The sequence below is a fragment of the Oncorhynchus mykiss genome, chromosome 6 (assembly GCF_057628025.1).
Source record: "Oncorhynchus mykiss isolate SJ-2025 chromosome 6, ASM5762802v1, whole genome shotgun sequence".
Taxonomy (NCBI): Eukaryota; Metazoa; Chordata; class Actinopteri; order Salmoniformes; family Salmonidae; genus Oncorhynchus; species Oncorhynchus mykiss.
Genome location: NC_143027.1, coordinates 81,647,558 through 81,668,762, shown reverse-complemented (window position 1 = coordinate 81,668,762; position 21,205 = coordinate 81,647,558). Strand labels below are relative to the sequence as shown.

The 21,205-nt window shown below is 45.5% G+C and overlaps 1 protein-coding gene across 6 annotated transcripts in view; it reads right to left on the bottom strand.

Annotated features, from left to right (window-relative positions):
• The window catches only part of LOC110506150 (TP53-binding protein 1), a 65,533-nt gene that overhangs the window by 5,339 nt on the left and 38,989 nt on the right, over positions 1–21,205 (bottom strand). The gene's annotated exons all lie outside the window — the stretch shown is intronic.

Here is a 21,205-nt window from a genome sequence, read left to right as displayed (position 1 = left end):
ACATGAGGTTCAGCCCTTCAAACACCACCGGTGCAGTAAAACATGAGGTTCAGCCCTTCAAACACCACCAGTGCAGTAAAACATGAGGTTCAGCCCTTCAAACACCACCAGTACAGTAAAACATGAGGTTCAGCTCTTCAAACACCACCAGTACAGTAAAACATGAGGTTCAGCCCTTCAAACACCACCGGTGCAGTAAAACATGAGGTTCAGCCCTTCAAACACCACCAGTGCAGTAAAACATGAGGTTCAGCCCTTCAAACACCACCAGTACAGTAAAACATGAGGTTCAGCTCTTCAAACACCACCAGTACAGTAAAACATGAGGTTCAGCTCTTCAAACACCACCAGTACAGTAAAACATGAGGTTCAGCCCTTCAAACACCACCGGTGCAGTAAAACATGAGGTTCAGCCCTTCAAACACCACCAGTACAGTAAAACATGAGGTTCAGCCCTTGAAACACCACCGGTGCAGTAAAACATGAGGTTCAGCCCTTGAAACGCCACCAGTACAGTAAAACATGAGGTTCAGCCATTCAAACACCACCGGTGCAGTAAAACATGAGGTTCAGCCCTTCAAACACCACCAGTACAGTAAAACATGAGGTTCAGCTCTTCAAACACCACCAGTACAGTAAAACATGAGGTTCAGCCCTTCAAACACCACCAGTACAGTAAAACATGAGGTTCAGCCCTTCAAACACCACCAGTACAGTAAAACATGAGGTTCAGCTCTTCAAACACCACCAGTGCAGTAAAACATGAGGTTCAGCCCTTCAAACACCACCGGTGCAGTAAAACATGAGGTTCAGCCCTTCAAACACCACCAGTACAGTAAAACATGAGGTTCAGCTCTTCAAACACCACCAGTACAGTAAAACATGAGGTTCAGCCCTTCAAACACCACCAGTACAGTAAAACATGAGGTTCAGCCCTTCAAACACCACCAGTACAGTAAAACATGAGGTTCAGCTCTTCAAACACCACCAGTACAGTAAAACATGAGGTTCAGCTCTTCAAACACCACCGGTGCAGTAAAACATGAGGTTCAGCTCTTCAAACACCACCGGTGCAGTAAAACATGAGGTTCAGCCCTTCAAACACCACCAGTACAGTAAAACATGAGGTTCAGCTCTTCAAACACCACCGGTGCAGTAAAACATGAGGTTCAGCCCTTCAAACACCACCAGTACAGTAAAACATGAGGTTCAGCTCTTCAAACACCACCGGTGCAGTAAAACATGAGGTTCAGCTCTTCAAACACCACCGGTGCAGTAAAACATGAGGTTCAGCCCTTCAAACACCACCAGTACAGTAAAACATGAGGTTCAGCCCTTCAAACACCACCAGTGCAGTAAAACATGAGGTTCAGCCCTTCAAACACCACCAGTACAGTAAAACATGAGGTTCAGCCCTTCAAACACCACCAGTACAGTAAAACATGAGGTTCAGCCCTTCAAACACCACCAGTACAGTAAAACATGAGGTTCAGCTCTTCAAACACCACCAGTACAGTAAAACATGAGGTTCAGCCCTTCAAACACCACCAGTACAGTAAAACATGAGGTTCAGCCCTTCAAACACCACCGGTGCAGTAAAACATGAGGTTCAGCCCTTCAAACACCACCAGTGCAGTAAAACATGAGGTTCAGCCCTTCAAACACCACCAGTACAGTAAAACATGAGGTTCAGCTCTTCAAACACCACCAGTACAGTAAAACATGAGGTTCAGCTCTTCAAACACCACCAGTACAGTAAAACATGAGGTTCAGCCCTTCAAACACCACCGGTGCAGTAAAACATGAGGTTCAGCCCTTCAAACACCACCAGTACAGTAAAACATGAGGTTCAGCCCTTGAAACACCACCGGTGCAGTAAAACATGAGGTTCAGCCCTTGAAACGCCACCAGTACAGTAAAACATGAGGTTCAGCCATTCAAACACCACCGGTGCAGTAAAACATGAGGTTCAGCCCTTCAAACACCACCAGTACAGTAAAACATGAGGTTCAGCTCTTCAAACACCACCAGTACAGTAAAACATGAGGTTCAGCCCTTCAAACACCACCAGTACAGTAAAACATGAGGTTCAGCCCTTCAAACACCACCAGTACAGTAAAACATGAGGTTCAGCTCTTCAAACACCACCAGTGCAGTAAAACATGAGGTTCAGCCCTTCAAACACCACCAGTACAGTAAAACATGAGGTTCAGCTCTTCAAACACCACCAGTACAGTAAAACATGAGGTTCAGCCCTTCAAACACCACCAGTACAGTAAAACATGAGGTTCAGCCCTTCAAACACCACCAGTACAGTAAAACATGAGGTTCAGCTCTTCAAACACTACCAGTACAGTAAAACATGAGGTTCAGCTCTTCAAACACCACCAGTACAGTAAAACATGAGGTTCAGCCCTTCAAACACCACCAGTACAGTAAAACATGAGGTTCAGCTCTTCAAACACCACCAGTACAGTAAAACATGAGGTTCAGCTCTTCAAACACCACCGGTGCAGTAAAACATGAGGTTCAGCTCTTCAAACACCACCGGTGCAGTAAAACATGAGGTTCAGCCCTTCAAACACCACCAGTACAGTAAAACATGAGGTTCAGCTCTTCAAACACCACCGGTGCAGTAAAACATGAGGTTCAGCCCTTCAAACACCACCAGTACAGTAAAACATGAGGTTCAGCTCTTCAAACACCACCGGTGCAGTAAAACATGAGGTTCAGCTCTTCAAACACCACCGGTGCAGTAAAACATGAGGTTCAGCCCTTCAAACACCACCAGTACAGTAAAACATGAGGTTCAGCCCTTCAAACACCACCAGTGCAGTAAAACATGAGGTTCAGCCCTTCAAACACCACCAGTACAGTAAAACATGAGGTTCAGCCCTTCAAACACCACCAGTACAGTAAAACATGAGGTTCAGCCCTTCAAACACCACCAGTACAGTAAAACATGAGGTTCAGCTCTTCAAACACCACCAGTACAGTAAAACATGAGGTTCAGCTCTTCAAACACCACCAGTACAGTAAAACATGAGGTTCAGCTCTTCAAACACCACCGGTGCAGTAAAACATGAGGTTCAGCCCTTCAAACACCACCAGTGCAGTAAAACATGAGGTTCAGCCCTTCAAACACCACCAGTACAGTAAAACATGAGGTTCAGCTCTTCAAACACCACCAGTACAGTAAAACATGAGGTTCAGCTCTTCAAACACCACCAGTGCAGTAAAACATGAGGTTCAGCCCTTCAAACACCACCAGTACAGTAAAACATGAGGTTCAGCCCTTCAAACACCACCGGTGAAGTAAAACATGAGGTTCAGCCCTTCAAACACCACCAGTACAGTAAAACATGAGGTTCAGCTCTTCAAACACCACCAGTACAGTAAAACATGAGGTTCAGCTCTTCAAACACCACCGGTGCAGTAAAACATGAGGTTCAGCTCTTCAAACACCACCGGTGCAGTAAAACATGAGGTTCAGCCCTTCAAACACCACCAGTACAGTAAAACATGAGGTTCAGCCCTTCAAACACCACCAGTACAGTAAAACATGAGGTTCAGCCCTTCAAACACCACCAGTACAGTAAAACATGAGGTTCAGCTCTTCAAACACCACCAGTACAGTAAAACATGAGGTTCAGCTCTTCAAACACCACCAGTACAGTAAAACATGAGGTTCAGCCCTTCAAACACCACCAGTACAGTAAAACATGAGGTTCAGCTCTTCAAACACCACCAGTACAGTAAAACATGAGGTTCAGCTCTTCAAACACCACCGGTGCAGTAAAACATGAGGTTCAGCTCTTCAAACACCACCGGTGCAGTAAAACATGAGGTTCAGCCCTTCAAACACCACCAGTACAGTAAAACATGAGGTTCAGCTCTTCAAACACCACCGGTGCAGTAAAACATGAGGTTCAGCCCTTCAAACACCACCAGTACAGTAAAACATGAGGTTCAGCTCTTCAAACACCACCGGTGCAGTAAAACATGAGGTTCAGCTCTTCAAACACCACCGGTGCAGTAAAACATGAGGTTCAGCCCTTCAAACACCACCAGTACAGTAAAACATGAGGTTCAGCCCTTCAAACACCACCAGTACAGTAAAACATGAGGTTCAGCCCTTCAAACACCACCAGTACAGTAAAACATGAGGTTCAGCTCTTCAAACACCACCAGTACAGTAAAACATGAGGTTCAGCTCTTCAAACACCACCAGTACAGTAAAACATGAGGTTCAGCTCTTCAAACACCACCGGTGCAGTAAAACATGAGGTTCAGCCCTTCAAACACCACCAGTGCAGTAAAACATGAGGTTCAGCCCTTCAAACACCACCAGTACAGTAAAACATGAGGTTCAGCTCTTCAAACACCACCAGTACAGTAAAACATGAGGTTCAGCTCTTCAAACACCACCAGTGCAGTAAAACATGAGGTTCAGCCCTTCAAACACCACCAGTACAGTAAAACATGAGGTTCAGCCCTTCAAACACCACCGGTGAAGTAAAACATGAGGTTCAGCCCTTCAAACACCACCAGTGCAGTAAAACATGAGGTTCAGCCCTTCAAACACCACCAGTACAGTAAAACATGAGGTTCAGCCCTTCAAACACCACCAGTACAGTAAAACATGAGGTTCAGCCCTTCAAACACCACCAGTACAGTAAAACATGAGGTTCAGCTCTTCAAACACCACCAGTACAGTAAAACATGAGGTTCAGCTCTTCAAACACCACCAGTACAGTAAAACATGAGGTTCAGCCCTTCAAACACCACCAGTACAGTAAAACATGAGGTTCAGCTCTTCAAACACCACCAGTACAGTAAAACATGAGGTTCAGCTCTTCAAACACCACCGGTGCAGTAAAACATGAGGTTCAGCTCTTCAAACACCACCGGTGCAGTAAAACATGAGGTTCAGCCCTTCAAACACCACCAGTACAGTAAAACATGAGGTTCAGCTCTTCAAACACCACCGGTGCAGTAAAACATGAGGTTCAGCCCTTCAAACACCACCAGTACAGTAAAACATGAGGTTCAGCTCTTCAAACACCACCGGTGCAGTAAAACATGAGGTTCAGCTCTTCAAACACCACCGGTGCAGTAAAACATGAGGTTCAGCCCTTCAAACACCACCAGTACAGTAAAACATGAGGTTCAGCCCTTCAAACACCACCAGTGCAGTAAAACATGAGGTTCAGCCCTTCAAACACCACCAGTACAGTAAAACATGAGGTTCAGCCCTTCAAACACCACCAGTACAGTAAAACATGAGGTTCAGCCCTTCAAACACCACCAGTACAGTAAAACATGAGGTTCAGCTCTTCAAACACCACCAGTACAGTAAAACATGAGGTTCAGCTCTTCAAACACCACCAGTACAGTAAAACATGAGGTTCAGCTCTTCAAACACCACCGGTGCAGTAAAACATGAGGTTCAGCCCTTCAAACACCACCAGTGCAGTAAAACATGAGGTTCAGCCCTTCAAACACCACCAGTACAGTAAAACATGAGGTTCAGCTCTTCAAACACCACCAGTACAGTAAAACATGAGGTTCAGCTCTTCAAACACCACCAGTGCAGTAAAACATGAGGTTCAGCCCTTCAAACACCACCAGTACAGTAAAACATGAGGTTCAGCCCTTCAAACACCACCGGTGAAGTAAAACATGAGGTTCAGCCCTTCAAACACCACCAGTACAGTAAAACATGAGGTTCAGCTCTTCAAACACCACCAGTACAGTAAAACATGAGGTTCAGCTCTTCAAACACCACCGGTGCAGTAAAACATGAGGTTCAGCTCTTCAAACACCACCGGTGCAGTAAAACATGAGGTTCAGCCCTTCAAACACCACCAGTACAGTAAAACATGAGGTTCAGCCCTTCAAACACCACCAGTGAAGTAAAACATGAGGTTCAGCCCTTCAAACACCACCAGTACAGTAAAACATGAGGTTCAGCTCTTCAAACACCACCAGTACAGTAAAACATGAGGTTCAGCCCTTCAAACACCACCGGTGCAGTAAAACATGAGGTTCAGCCCTTCAAACACCACCGGTGCAGTAAAACATGAGGTTCAGCTCTTCAAACACCACCAGTACAGTAAAACATGAGGTTCAGCCCTTCAAACACCACCGGTGCAGTAAAACATGAGGTTCAGCCCTTCAAACACCACCAGTACAGTAAAACATGAGGTTCAGCTCTTCAAACACCACCAGTACAGTAAAACATGAGGTTCAGCTCTTCAAACACCACCAGTGCAGTAAAACATGAGGTTCAGCCCTTCAAACACCACCAGTACAGTAAAACATGAGGTTCAGCTCTTCAAACACCACCAGTACAGTAAAACATGAGGTTCAGCCCTTCAAACACCACCAGTGCAGTAAAACATGAGGTTCAGCCCTTCAAACACCACCAGTACAGTAAAACATGAGGTTCAGCCCTTCAAACACCACCGGTGAAGTAAAACATGAGGTTCAGCCCTTCAAACACCACCAGTACAGTAAAACATGAGGTTCAGCTCTTCAAACACCACCAGTACAGTAAAACATGAGGTTCAGCCCTTCAAACACCACCGGTACAGTAAAACATGAGGTTCAGCCCTTCAAACACCACCGGTGCAGTAAAACATGAGGTTCAGCCCTTCAAACACCACCGGTACAGTAAAACATGAGGTTCAGCCCTTCAAACACCACCAGTACAGTAAAACATGAGGTTCAGTCCTTCAAACACCACCAGTACAGTAAAACATGAGGTTCAGCCCTTCAAACACCACCGGTGCAGTAAAACATGAGGTTCAGCCCTTCAAACACCACCAGTGCAGTAAAACATGAGGTTCAGCCCTTCAAACACCACCAGTACAGTAAAACATGAGGTTCAGCTCTTCAAACACCACCAGTACAGTAAAACATGAGGTTCAGCCCTTCAAACACCACCGGTGCAGTAAAACATGAGGTTCAGCCCTTCAAACACCACCAGTGCAGTAAAACATGAGGTTCAGCCCTTCAAACACCACCAGTACAGTAAAACATGAGGTTCAGCTCTTCAAACACCACCAGTACAGTAAAACATGAGGTTCAGCTCTTCAAACACCACCAGTACAGTAAAACATGAGGTTCAGCCCTTCAAACACCACCGGTGCAGTAAAACATGAGGTTCAGCCCTTCAAACACCACCAGTACAGTAAAACATGAGGTTCAGCCCTTGAAACACCACCGGTGCAGTAAAACATGAGGTTCAGCCCTTGAAACGCCACCAGTACAGTAAAACATGAGGTTCAGCCATTCAAACACCACCGGTGCAGTAAAACATGAGGTTCAGCCCTTCAAACACCACCAGTACAGTAAAACATGAGGTTCAGCTCTTCAAACACCACCAGTACAGTAAAACATGAGGTTCAGCCCTTCAAACACCACCAGTACAGTAAAACATGAGGTTCAGCCCTTCAAACACCACCAGTACAGTAAAACATGAGGTTCAGCTCTTCAAACACCACCAGTACAGTAAAACATGAGGTTCAGCCCTTCAAACACCACCAGTACAGTAAAACATGAGGTTCAGCTCTTCAAACACCACCAGTACAGTAAAACATGAGGTTCAGCTCTTCAAACACCACCGGTGCAGTAAAACATGAGGTTCAGCTCTTCAAACACCACCGGTGCAGTAAAACATGAGGTTCAGCCCTTCAAACACCACCAGTACAGTAAAACATGAGGTTCAGCTCTTCAAACACCACCGGTGCAGTAAAACATGAGGTTCAGCCCTTCAAACACCACCAGTACAGTAAAACATGAGGTTCAGCTCTTCAAACACCACCGGTGCAGTAAAACATGAGGTTCAGCTCTTCAAACACCACCGGTGCAGTAAAACATGAGGTTCAGCCCTTCAAACACCACCAGTACAGTAAAACATGAGGTTCAGCCCTTCAAACACCACCAGTGCAGTAAAACATGAGGTTCAGCCCTTCAAACACCACCAGTACAGTAAAACATGAGGTTCAGCTCTTCAAACACCACCAGTACAGTAAAACATGAGGTTCAGCTCTTCAAACACCACCGGTGCAGTAAAACATGAGGTTCAGCTCTTCAAACACCACCGGTGCAGTAAAACATGAGGTTCAGCCCTTCAAACACCACCAGTACAGTAAAACATGAGGTTCAGCCCTTCAAACACCACCAGTACAGTAAAACATGAGGTTCAGCTCTTCAAACACCACCGGTGCAGTAAAACATGAGGTTCAGCTCTTCAAACACCACCGGTGCAGTAAAACATGAGGTTCAGCCCTTCAAACACCACCAGTACAGTAAAACATGAGGTTCAGCCCTTCAAACACCACCAGTGCAGTAAAACATGAGGTTCAGCCCTTCAAACACCACCAGTACAGTAAAACATGAGGTTCAGCCCTTCAAACACCACCAGTACAGTAAAACATGAGGTTCAGCCCTTCAAACACCACCAGTACAGTAAAACATGAGGTTCAGCTCTTCAAACACCACCAGTACAGTAAAACATGAGGTTCAGCCCTTCAAACACCACCAGTACAGTAAAACATGAGGTTCAGCCCTTCAAACACCACCGGTGCAGTAAAACATGAGGTTCAGCCCTTCAAACACCACCAGTGCAGTAAAACATGAGGTTCAGCCCTTCAAACACCACCAGTACAGTAAAACATGAGGTTCAGCTCTTCAAACACCACCAGTACAGTAAAACATGAGGTTCAGCTCTTCAAACACCACCAGTACAGTAAAACATGAGGTTCAGCCCTTCAAACACCACCGGTGCAGTAAAACATGAGGTTCAGCCCTTCAAACACCACCAGTACAGTAAAACATGAGGTTCAGCCCTTGAAACACCACCGGTGCAGTAAAACATGAGGTTCAGCCCTTGAAACGCCACCAGTACAGTAAAACATGAGGTTCAGCCATTCAAACACCACCGGTGCAGTAAAACATGAGGTTCAGCCCTTCAAACACCACCAGTACAGTAAAACATGAGGTTCAGCTCTTCAAACACCACCAGTACAGTAAAACATGAGGTTCAGCCCTTCAAACACCACCAGTACAGTAAAACATGAGGTTCAGCCCTTCAAACACCACCAGTACAGTAAAACATGAGGTTCAGCTCTTCAAACACCACCAGTACAGTAAAACATGAGGTTCAGCCCTTCAAACACCACCAGTACAGTAAAACATGAGGTTCAGCCCTTCAAACACCACCAGTACAGTAAAACATGAGGTTCAGCTCTTCAAACACCACCAGTACAGTAAAACATGAGGTTCAGCCCTTCAAACACCACCAGTACAGTAAAACATGAGGTTCAGCCCTTCAAACACCACCGGTGCAGTAAAACATGAGGTTCAGCCCTTCAAACACCACCAGTGCAGTAAAACATGAGGTTCAGCCCTTCAAACACCACCAGTACAGTAAAACATGAGGTTCAGCTCTTCAAACACCACCAGTACAGTAAAACATGAGGTTCAGCTCTTCAAACACCACCAGTACAGTAAAACATGAGGTTCAGCCCTTCAAACACCACCGGTGCAGTAAAACATGAGGTTCAGCCCTTCAAACACCACCAGTACAGTAAAACATGAGGTTCAGCCCTTGAAACACCACCGGTGCAGTAAAACATGAGGTTCAGCCCTTGAAACGCCACCAGTACAGTAAAACATGAGGTTCAGCCATTCAAACACCACCGGTGCAGTAAAACATGAGGTTCAGCCCTTCAAACACCACCAGTACAGTAAAACATGAGGTTCAGCTCTTCAAACACCACCAGTACAGTAAAACATGAGGTTCAGCCCTTCAAACACCACCAGTACAGTAAAACATGAGGTTCAGCCCTTCAAACACCACCAGTACAGTAAAACATGAGGTTCAGCTCTTCAAACACCACCAGTGCAGTAAAACATGAGGTTCAGCCCTTCAAACACCACCGGTGCAGTAAAACATGAGGTTCAGCCCTTCAAACACCACCAGTACAGTAAAACATGAGGTTCAGCTCTTCAAACACCACCAGTACAGTAAAACATGAGGTTCAGCCCTTCAAACACCACCAGTACAGTAAAACATGAGGTTCAGCCCTTCAAACACCACCAGTACAGTAAAACATGAGGTTCAGCTCTTCAAACACTACCAGTACAGTAAAACATGAGGTTCAGCTCTTCAAACACCACCAGTACAGTAAAACATGAGGTTCAGCCCTTCAAACACCACCAGTACAGTAAAACATGAGGTTCAGCTCTTCAAACACCACCAGTACAGTAAAACATGAGGTTCAGCTCTTCAAACACCACCGGTGCAGTAAAACATGAGGTTCAGCTCTTCAAACACCACCGGTGCAGTAAACATGAGGTTCAGCCCTTCAAACACCACCAGTACAGTAAAACATGAGGTTCAGCCCTTCAAACACCACCAGTGCAGTAAAACATGAGGTTCAGCCCTTCAAACACCACCAGTACAGTAAAACATGAGGTTCAGCTCTTCAAACACCACCAGTACAGTAAAACATGAGGTTCAGCTCTTCAAACACCACCGGTGCAGTAAAACATGAGGTTCAGCTCTTCAAACACCACCGGTGCAGTAAAACATGAGGTTCAGCCCTTCAAACACCACCAGTACAGTAAAACATGAGGTTCAGCCCTTCAAACACCACCAGTGCAGTAAAACATGAGGTTCAGCCCTTCAAACACCACCAGTACAGTAAAACATGAGGTTCAGCTCTTCAAACACCACCAGTACAGTAAAACATGAGGTTCAGCTCTTCAAACACCACCGGTGCAGTAAAACATGAGGTTCAGCTCTTCAAACACCACCGGTGCAGTAAAACATGAGGTTCAGCCCTTCAAACACCACCAGTACAGTAAAACATGAGGTTCAGCCCTTCAAACACCACCAGTACAGTAAAACATGAGGTTCAGCTCTTCAAACACCACCGGTGCAGTAAAACATGAGGTTCAGCTCTTCAAACACCACCGGTGCAGTAAAACATGAGGTTCAGCCCTTCAAACACCACCAGTACAGTAAAACATGAGGTTCAGCCCTTCAAACACCACCAGTGCAGTAAAACATGAGGTTCAGCCCTTCAAACACCACCAGTACAGTAAAACATGAGGTTCAGCCCTTCAAACACCACCAGTACAGTAAAACATGAGGTTCAGCCCTTCAAACACCACCAGTACAGTAAAACATGAGGTTCAGCTCTTCAAACACCACCAGTACAGTAAAACATGAGGTTCAGCCCTTCAAACACCACCAGTACAGTAAAACATGAGGTTCAGCCCTTCAAACACCACCGGTGCAGTAAAACATGAGGTTCAGCCCTTCAAACACCACCAGTGCAGTAAAACATGAGGTTCAGCCCTTCAAACACCACCAGTACAGTAAAACATGAGGTTCAGCTCTTCAAACACCACCAGTACAGTAAAACATGAGGTTCAGCTCTTCAAACACCACCAGTACAGTAAAACATGAGGTTCAGCCCTTCAAACACCACCGGTGCAGTAAAACATGAGGTTCAGCCCTTCAAACACCACCAGTACAGTAAAACATGAGGTTCAGCCCTTGAAACACCACCGGTGCAGTAAAACATGAGGTTCAGCCCTTGAAACGCCACCAGTACAGTAAAACATGAGGTTCAGCCATTCAAACACCACCGGTGCAGTAAAACATGAGGTTCAGCCCTTCAAACACCACCAGTACAGTAAAACATGAGGTTCAGCTCTTCAAACACCACCAGTACAGTAAAACATGAGGTTCAGCCCTTCAAACACCACCAGTACAGTAAAACATGAGGTTCAGCCCTTCAAACACCACCAGTACAGTAAAACATGAGGTTCAGCTCTTCAAACACCACCAGTGCAGTAAAACATGAGGTTCAGCCCTTCAAACACCACCGGTGCAGTAAAACATGAGGTTCAGCCCTTCAAACACCACCAGTACAGTAAAACATGAGGTTCAGCTCTTCAAACACCACCAGTACAGTAAAACATGAGGTTCAGCCCTTCAAACACCACCAGTACAGTAAAACATGAGGTTCAGCCCTTCAAACACCACCAGTACAGTAAAACATGAGGTTCAGCTCTTCAAACACTACCAGTACAGTAAAACATGAGGTTCAGCTCTTCAAACACCACCAGTACAGTAAAACATGAGGTTCAGCCCTTCAAACACCACCAGTACAGTAAAACATGAGGTTCAGCTCTTCAAACACCACCAGTACAGTAAAACATGAGGTTCAGCTCTTCAAACACCACCGGTGCAGTAAAACATGAGGTTCAGCTCTTCAAACACCACCGGTGCAGTAAACATGAGGTTCAGCCCTTCAAACACCACCAGTACAGTAAAACATGAGGTTCAGCTCTTCAAACACCACCGGTGCAGTAAAACATGAGGTTCAGCCCTTCAAACACCACCAGTACAGTAAAACATGAGGTTCAGCTCTTCAAACACCACCGGTGCAGTAAAACATGAGGTTCAGCTCTTCAAACACCACCGGTGCAGTAAAACATGAGGTTCAGCCCTTCAAACACCACCAGTACAGTAAAACATGAGGTTCAGCCCTTCAAACACCACCAGTGCAGTAAAACATGAGGTTCAGCCCTTCAAACACCACCAGTACAGTAAAACATGAGGTTCAGCCCTTCAAACACCACCAGTACAGTAAAACATGAGGTTCAGCCCTTCAAACACCACCAGTGCAGTAAAACATGAGGTTCAGCCCTTCAAACACCACCAGTACAGTAAAACATGAGGTTCAGCTCTTCAAACACCACCAGTACAGTAAAACATGAGGTTCAGCTCTTCAAACACCACCGGTGCAGTAAAACATGAGGTTCAGCTCTTCAAACACCACCGGTGCAGTAAAACATGAGGTTCAGCCCTTCAAACACCACCAGTACAGTAAAACATGAGGTTCAGCCCTTCAAACACCACCAGTACAGTAAAACATGAGGTTCAGCTCTTCAAACACCACCGGTGCAGTAAAACATGAGGTTCAGCTCTTCAAACACCACCGGTGCAGTAAAACATGAGGTTCAGCCCTTCAAACACCACCAGTACAGTAAAACATGAGGTTCAGCCCTTCAAACACCACCAGTGCAGTAAAACATGAGGTTCAGCCCTTCAAACACCACCAGTACAGTAAAACATGAGGTTCAGCTCTTCAAACACCACCAGTACAGTAAAACATGAGGTTCAGCTCTTCAAACACCACCAGTACAGTAAAACATGAGGTTCAGCCCTTCAAACACCACCGGTGCAGTAAAACATGAGGTTCAGCCCTTCAAACACCACCAGTACAGTAAAACATGAGGTTCAGCCCTTGAAACACCACCGGTGCAGTAAAACATGAGGTTCAGCCCTTGAAACGCCACCAGTACAGTAAAACATGAGGTTCAGCCATTCAAACACCACCGGTGCAGTAAAACATGAGGTTCAGCCCTTCAAACACCACCAGTACAGTAAAACATGAGGTTCAGCTCTTCAAACACCACCAGTACAGTAAAACATGAGGTTCAGCCCTTCAAACACCACCAGTACAGTAAAACATGAGGTTCAGCCCTTCAAACACCACCAGTACAGTAAAACATGAGGTTCAGCCCTTCAAACACCACCAGTACAGTAAAACATGAGGTTCAGCTCTTCAAACACCACCAGTGCAGTAAAACATGAGGTTCAGCCCTTCAAACACCACCGGTGCAGTAAAACATGAGGTTCAGCCCTTCAAACACCACCAGTACAGTAAAACATGAGGTTCAGCTCTTCAAACACCACCAGTACAGTAAAACATGAGGTTCAGCCCTTCAAACACCACCAGTACAGTAAAACATGAGGTTCAGCCCTTCAAACACCACCAGTACAGTAAAACATGAGGTTCAGCTCTTCAAACACCACCAGTGCAGTAAAACATGAGGTTCAGCCCTTCAAACACCACCGGTGCAGTAAAACATGAGGTTCAGCCCTTCAAACACCACCAGTACAGTAAAACATGAGGTTCAGCTCTTCAAACACCACCAGTACAGTAAAACATGAGGTTCAGCCCTTCAAACACCACCAGTACAGTAAAACATGAGGTTCAGCCCTTCAAACACCACCAGTACAGTAAAACATGAGGTTCAGCTCTTCAAACACTACCAGTACAGTAAAACATGAGGTTCAGCTCTTCAAACACCACCAGTACAGTAAAACATGAGGTTCAGCCCTTCAAACACCACCAGTACAGTAAAACATGAGGTTCAGCTCTTCAAACACCACCAGTACAGTAAAACATGAGGTTCAGCTCTTCAAACACCACCGGTGCAGTAAAACATGAGGTTCAGCTCTTCAAACACCACCGGTGCAGTAAACATGAGGTTCAGCCCTTCAAACACCACCAGTACAGTAAAACATGAGGTTCAGCTCTTCAAACACCACCGGTGCAGTAAAACATGAGGTTCAGCCCTTCAAACACCACCAGTACAGTAAAACATGAGGTTCAGCTCTTCAAACACCACCGGTGCAGTAAAACATGAGGTTCAGCTCTTCAAACACCACCGGTGCAGTAAAACATGAGGTTCAGCCCTTCAAACACCACCAGTACAGTAAAACATGAGGTTCAGCCCTTCAAACACCACCAGTGCAGTAAAACATGAGGTTCAGCCCTTCAAACACCACCAGTACAGTAAAACATGAGGTTCAGCCCTTCAAACACCACCAGTACAGTAAAACATGAGGTTCAGCCCTTCAAACACCACCAGTACAGTAAAACATGAGGTTCAGCCCTTCAAACACCACCAGTACAGTAAAACATGAGGTTCAGCTCTTCAAACACCACCAGTACAGTAAAACATGAGGTTCAGCTCTTCAAACACCACCAGTACAGTAAAACATGAGGTTCAGCCCTTCAAACACCACCAGTGCAGTAAAACATGAGGTTCAGCCCTTCAAACACCACCAGTACAGTAAAACATGAGGTTCAGCTCTTCAAACACCACCAGTACAGTAAAACATGAGGTTCAGCTCTTCAAACACCACCAGTGCAGTAAAACATGAGGTTCAGCCCTTCAAACACCACCAGTACAGTAAAACATGAGGTTCAGCCCTTCAAACACCACCGGTGAAGTAAAACATGAGGTTCAGCCCTTCAAACACCACCAGTACAGTAAAACATGAGGTTCAGCTCTTCAAACACCACCAGTACAGTAAAACATGAGGTTCAGCTCTTCAAACACCACCGGTGCAGTAAAACATGAGGTTCAGCTCTTCAAACACCACCGGTGCAGTAAAACATGAGGTTCAGCCCTTCAAACACCACCAGTACAGTAAAACATGAGGTTCAGCTCTTCAAACACCACCGGTGCAGTAAAACATGAGGTTCAGCCCTTCAAACACCACCAGTACAGTAAAACATGAGGTTCAGCTCTTCAAACACCACCGGTGCAGTAAAACATGAGGTTCAGCTCTTCAAACACCACCGGTGCAGTAAAACATGAGGTTCAGCCCTTCAAACACCACCAGTACAGTAAAACATGAGGTTCAGCCCTTCAAACACCACCAGTACAGTAAAACATGAGGTTCAGCCCTTCAAACACCACCAGTACAGTAAAACATGAGGTTCAGCTCTTCAAACACCACCAGTACAGTAAAACATGAGGTTCAGCTCTTCAAACACCACCAGTACAGTAAAACATGAGGTTCAGCTCTTCAAACACCACCGGTGCAGTAAAACATGAGGTTCAGCCCTTCAAACACCACCAGTGCAGTAAAACATGAGGTTCAGCCCTTCAAACACCACCAGTACAGTAAAACATGAGGTTCAGCTCTTCAAACACCACCAGTACAGTAAAACATGAGGTTCAGCTCTTCAAACACCACCAGTGCAGTAAAACATGAGGTTCAGCCCTTCAAACACCACCAGTACAGTAAAACATGAGGTTCAGCCCTTCAAACACCACCGGTGAAGTAAAACATGAGGTTCAGCCCTTCAAACACCACCAGTGCAGTAAAACATGAGGTTCAGCCCTTCAAACACCACCAGTACAGTAAAACATGAGGTTCAGCCCTTCAAACACCACCAGTACAGTAAAACATGAGGTTCAGCCCTTCAAACACCACCAGTACAGTAAAACATGAGGTTCAGCTCTTCAAACACCACCAGTACAGTAAAACATGAGGTTCAGCTCTTCAAACACCACCAGTACAGTAAAACATGAGGTTCAGCCCTTCAAACACCACCAGTACAGTAAAACATGAGGTTCAGCTCTTCAAACACCACCAGTACAGTAAAACATGAGGTTCAGCTCTTCAAACACCACCGGTGCAGTAAAACATGAGGTTCAGCTCTTCAAACACCACCGGTGCAGTAAAACATGAGGTTCAGCCCTTCAAACACCACCGGTGCAGTAAAACATGAGGTTCAGCTCTTCAAACACCACCAGTACAGTAAAACATGAGGTTCAGCCCTTCAAACACCACCGGTGCAGTAAAACATGAGGTTCAGCCCTTCAAACACCACCAGTACAGTAAAACATGAGGTTCAGCCCTTCAAACACCACCAGTACAGTAAAACATGAGGTTCAGCCCTTCAAACACCACCAGTACAGTAAAACATGAGGTTCAGCTCTTCAAACACCACCAGTACAGTAAAACATGAGGTTCAGCTCTTCAAACACCACCAGTACAGTAAAACATGAGGTTCAGCCCTTCAAACACCACCAGTACAGTAAAACATGAGGTTCAGCTCTTCAAACACCACCAGTACAGTAAAACATGAGGTTCAGCTCTTCAAACACCACCGGTGCAGTAAAACATGAGGTTCAGCTCTTCAAACACCACCAGTACAGTAAAACATGAGGTTCAGCTCTTCAAACACCACCGGTGCAGTAAAACATGAGGTTCAGCTCTTCAAACACCACCAGTACAGTAAAACATGAGGTTCAGCCCTTCAAACACCACCAGTACAGTAACACATGAGGTTCAGCCCTTCAAACACCACCAGTACAGTAAAACATGAGGTTCAGCCCTTCAAACACCACCAGTACAGTAAAACATGAGGTTCAGCTCTTCAAACACCACCAGTACAGTAAAACATGAGGTTCAGCTCTTCAAACACCACCAGTACAGTAAAACATGAGGTTCAGCCCTTCAAACACCACCAGTACAGTAAAACATGAGGTTCAGCTCTTCAAACACCACCAGTACAGTAAAACATGAGGTTCAGCTCTTCAAACACCACCGGTGCAGTAAAACATGAGGTTCAGCCCTTCAAACACCACCAGTGCAGTAAAACATGAGGTTCAGCCCTTCAAACACCACCAGTACAGTAAAACATGAGGTTCAGCCCTTCAAACACCACCAGTACAGTAAAACATGAGGTTCAGCTCTTCAAACACCACCAGTGCAGTAAAACATGAGGTTCAGCCCTTCAAACACCACCAGTACAGTAAAACATGAGGTTCAGCCCTTCAAACACCACCGGTGAAGTAAAACATGAGGTTCAGCCCTTCAAACACCACCAGTACAGTAAAACATGAGGTTCAGCTCTTCAAACACCACCAGTACAGTAAAACATGAGGTTCAGCTCTTCAAACACCACCGGTGCAGTAAAATATGAGGTTCAGCTCTTCAAACACCACCGGTGCAGTAAAACATGAGGTTCAGCCCTTCAAACACCACCAGTACAGTAAAACATGAGGTTCAGCCCTTCAAACACCACCGGTGAAGTAAAACATGAGGTTCAGCCCTTCAAACACCACCAGTACAGTAAAACATGAGGTTCAGCTCTTCAAACACCACCAGTACAGTAAAACATGAGGTTCAGCCCTTCAAACACCACCGGTGCAGTAAAACATGAGGTTCAGCCCTTCAAACACCACCGGTGCAGTAAAACATGAGGTTCAGCTCTTCAAACACCACCAGTACAGTAAAACATGAGGTTCAGCCCTTCAAACACCACCGGTGCAGTAAAACATGAGGTTCAGCCCTTCAAACACCACCAGTACAGTAAAACATGAGGTTCAGCCCTTCAAACACCACCAGTACAGTAAAACATGAGGTTCAGCCCTTCAAACACCACCAGTACAGTAAAACATGAGGTTCAGCTCTTCAAACACCACCAGTACAGTAAAACATGAGGTTCAGCTCTTCAAACACCACCAGTACAGTAAAACATGAGGTTCAGCCCTTCAAACACCACCAGTACAGTAAAACATGAGGTTCAGCTCTTCAAACACCACCAGTACAGTAAAACATGAGGTTCAGCTCTTCAAACACCACCGGTGCAGTAAAACATGAGGTTCAGCTCTTCAAACACCACCAGTACAGTAAAACATGAGGTTCAGCTCTTCAAACACCACCGGTGCAGTAAAACATGAGGTTCAGCTCTTCAAACACCACCAGTACAGTAAAACATGAGGTTCAGCCCTTCAAACACCACCAGTACAGTAACACATGAGGTTCAGCCCTTCAAACACCACCAGTACAGTAAAACATGAGGTTCAGCCCTTCAAACACCACCAGTACAGTAAAACATGAGGTTCAGCCCTTCAAACACCACCGGTGCAGTAAAACATGAGGTTCAGCCCTTCAAACACCACCGGTGCAGTAAAACATGAGGTTCAGCTCTTCAAACACCACCAGTACAGTAAAACATGAGGTTCAGCCCTTCAAACACCACCGGTGCAGTAAAACATGAGGTTCAGCCCTTCAAACACCACCAGTACAGTAAAACATGAGGTTCAGCCCTTCAAACACCACCAGTACAGTAAAACATGAGGTTCAGCCCTTCAAACACCACCAGTACAGTAAAACATGAGGTTCAGCTCTTCAAACACCATCAGTACAGTAAAACATGAGGTTCAGCTCTTCAAACACCACCAGTACAGTAAAACATGAGGTTCAGCCCTTCAAACACCACCAGTACAGTAAAACATGAGGTTCAGCTCTTCAAACACCACCAGTACAGTAAAACATGAGGTTCAGCTCTTCAAACACCACCGGTGCAGTAAAACATGAGGTTCAGCCCTTCAAACACCACCAGTGCAGTAAAACATGAGGTTCAGCCCTTCAAACACCACCAGTACAGTAAAACATGAGGTTCAGCCCTTGAAACACCACCGGTACAGTAAAACATGAGGTTCAGCCCTTCAAACATCACCAGTACAGTAAAACATGAGGTTCAGCTCTTCAAACACCACCAGTGCAGTAAAACATGAGGTTCAGCCCTTCAAACACCACCAGTGCAGTAAAACATGAGGTTCAGCTCTTCAAACACCACCAGTACAGTAAAACATGAGGTTCAGCTCTTCAAACACCACCAGTACAGTAAAACATGAGGTTCAGCTCTTCAAACACCACCAGTACAGTAACACATGAGGTTCAGCCCTTCAAACACCACCAGTACAGTAAAACATGAGGTTCAGCCCTTCAAACACCACCGGTGCAGTAAAACATGAGGTTCAGCCCTTCAAACACCACCAGTGCAGTAAAACATGAGGTTCAGCTCTTCAAACACCACCAGTACAGTAAAACATGAGGTTCAGCTCTTCAAACACCACCAGTGCAGTAAAACATGAGGTTCAGCCCTTCAAACACCACCAGTACAGTAAAACATGAGGTTCAGCTCTTCAAACACCACCAGTACAGTAAAACATGAGGTTCAGCTCTTCAAACACCACCAGTGCAGTAAAACATGAGGTTCAGCCCTTCAAACACCACCAGTACAGTAAAACATGAGGTTCAGCCCTTCAAACACCACCAGTACAGTAAAACATGAGGTTCAGCTCTTCAAACACCACCAGTACAGTAAAACATGAGGTTCAGCCCTTCAAACACCACCGGTGCAGTAAAACATGAGGTTCAGCCCTTCAAACACCACCGGTGCAGTAAAACATGAGGTTCAGCTCTTCAAACACCACCAGTACAGTAAAACATGAGGTTCAGCTCTTCAAACACCACCAGTACAGTAAAACATGAGGTTCAGCCCTTCAAACACCACCAGTGCAGTAAAACATGAGGTTCAGCCCTTCAAACACCACCAGTACAGTAAAACATGAGGTTCAGCCCTTCAAACACCACCGGTGCAGTAAAACATGAGGTTCAGCCCTTCAAACACCACCGGTGCAGTAAAACATGAGGTTCAGCTCTTCAAACACCACCAGTACAGTAAAACATGAGGTTCAGCCCTTCAAACACCACAGGTGCAGTAAAACATGAGGTTCAGCCCTTCAAACACCACCAGTACAGTAAAACATGAGGTTCAGCCCTTCAAACACCACCAGTACAGTAAAACATGAGGTTCAGCCCTTCAAACACCACCAGTACAGTAAAACATGAGGTTCAGCTCTTCAAACACCATCAGTACAGTAAAACATGAGGTTCAGCTCTTCAAACACCACCAGTACAGTAAAACATGAGGTTCAGCCCTTCAAACACCACCAGTACAGTAAAACATGAGGTTCAGCTCTTCAAACACCACCAGTACAGTAAAACATGAGGTTCAGCTCTTCAAACACCACTGGTGCAGTAAAACATGAGGTTCAGCCCTTCAAACACCACCAGTGCAGTAAAACATGAGGTTCAGCCCTTCAAACACCACCAGTACAGTAAAACATGAGGTTCAGCCCTTGAAACACCACCGGTACAGTAAAACATGAGGTTCAGCCCTTCAAACATCACCAGTACAGTAAAACATGAGGTTCAGCTCTTCAAACACCACCAGTGCAGTAAAACATGAGGTTCAGCCCTTCAAACACCACCAGTGCAGTAAAACATGAGGTTCAGCTCTTCAAACACCACCAGTACAGTAAAACATGAGGTTCAGCTCTTCAAACACCACCAGTACAGTAAAACATGAGGTTCAGCTCTTCAAACACCACCAGTACAGTAACACATGAGGTTCAGCCCTTCAAACACCACCAGTACAGTAAAACATGAGGTTCAGCCCTTCAAACACCACCGGTGCAGTAAAACATGAGGTTCAGCCCTTCAAACACCACCAGTGCAGTAAAACATGAGGTTCAGCTCTTCAAACACCACCAGTACAGTAAAACATGAGGTTCAGCTCTTCAAACACCACCAGTGCAGTAAAACATGAGGTTCAGCCCTTCAAACACCACCAGTACAGTAAAACATGAGGTTCAGCTCTTCAAACACCACCAGTACAGTAAAACATGAGGTTCAGCTCTTCAAACACCACCAGTGCAGTAAAACATGAGG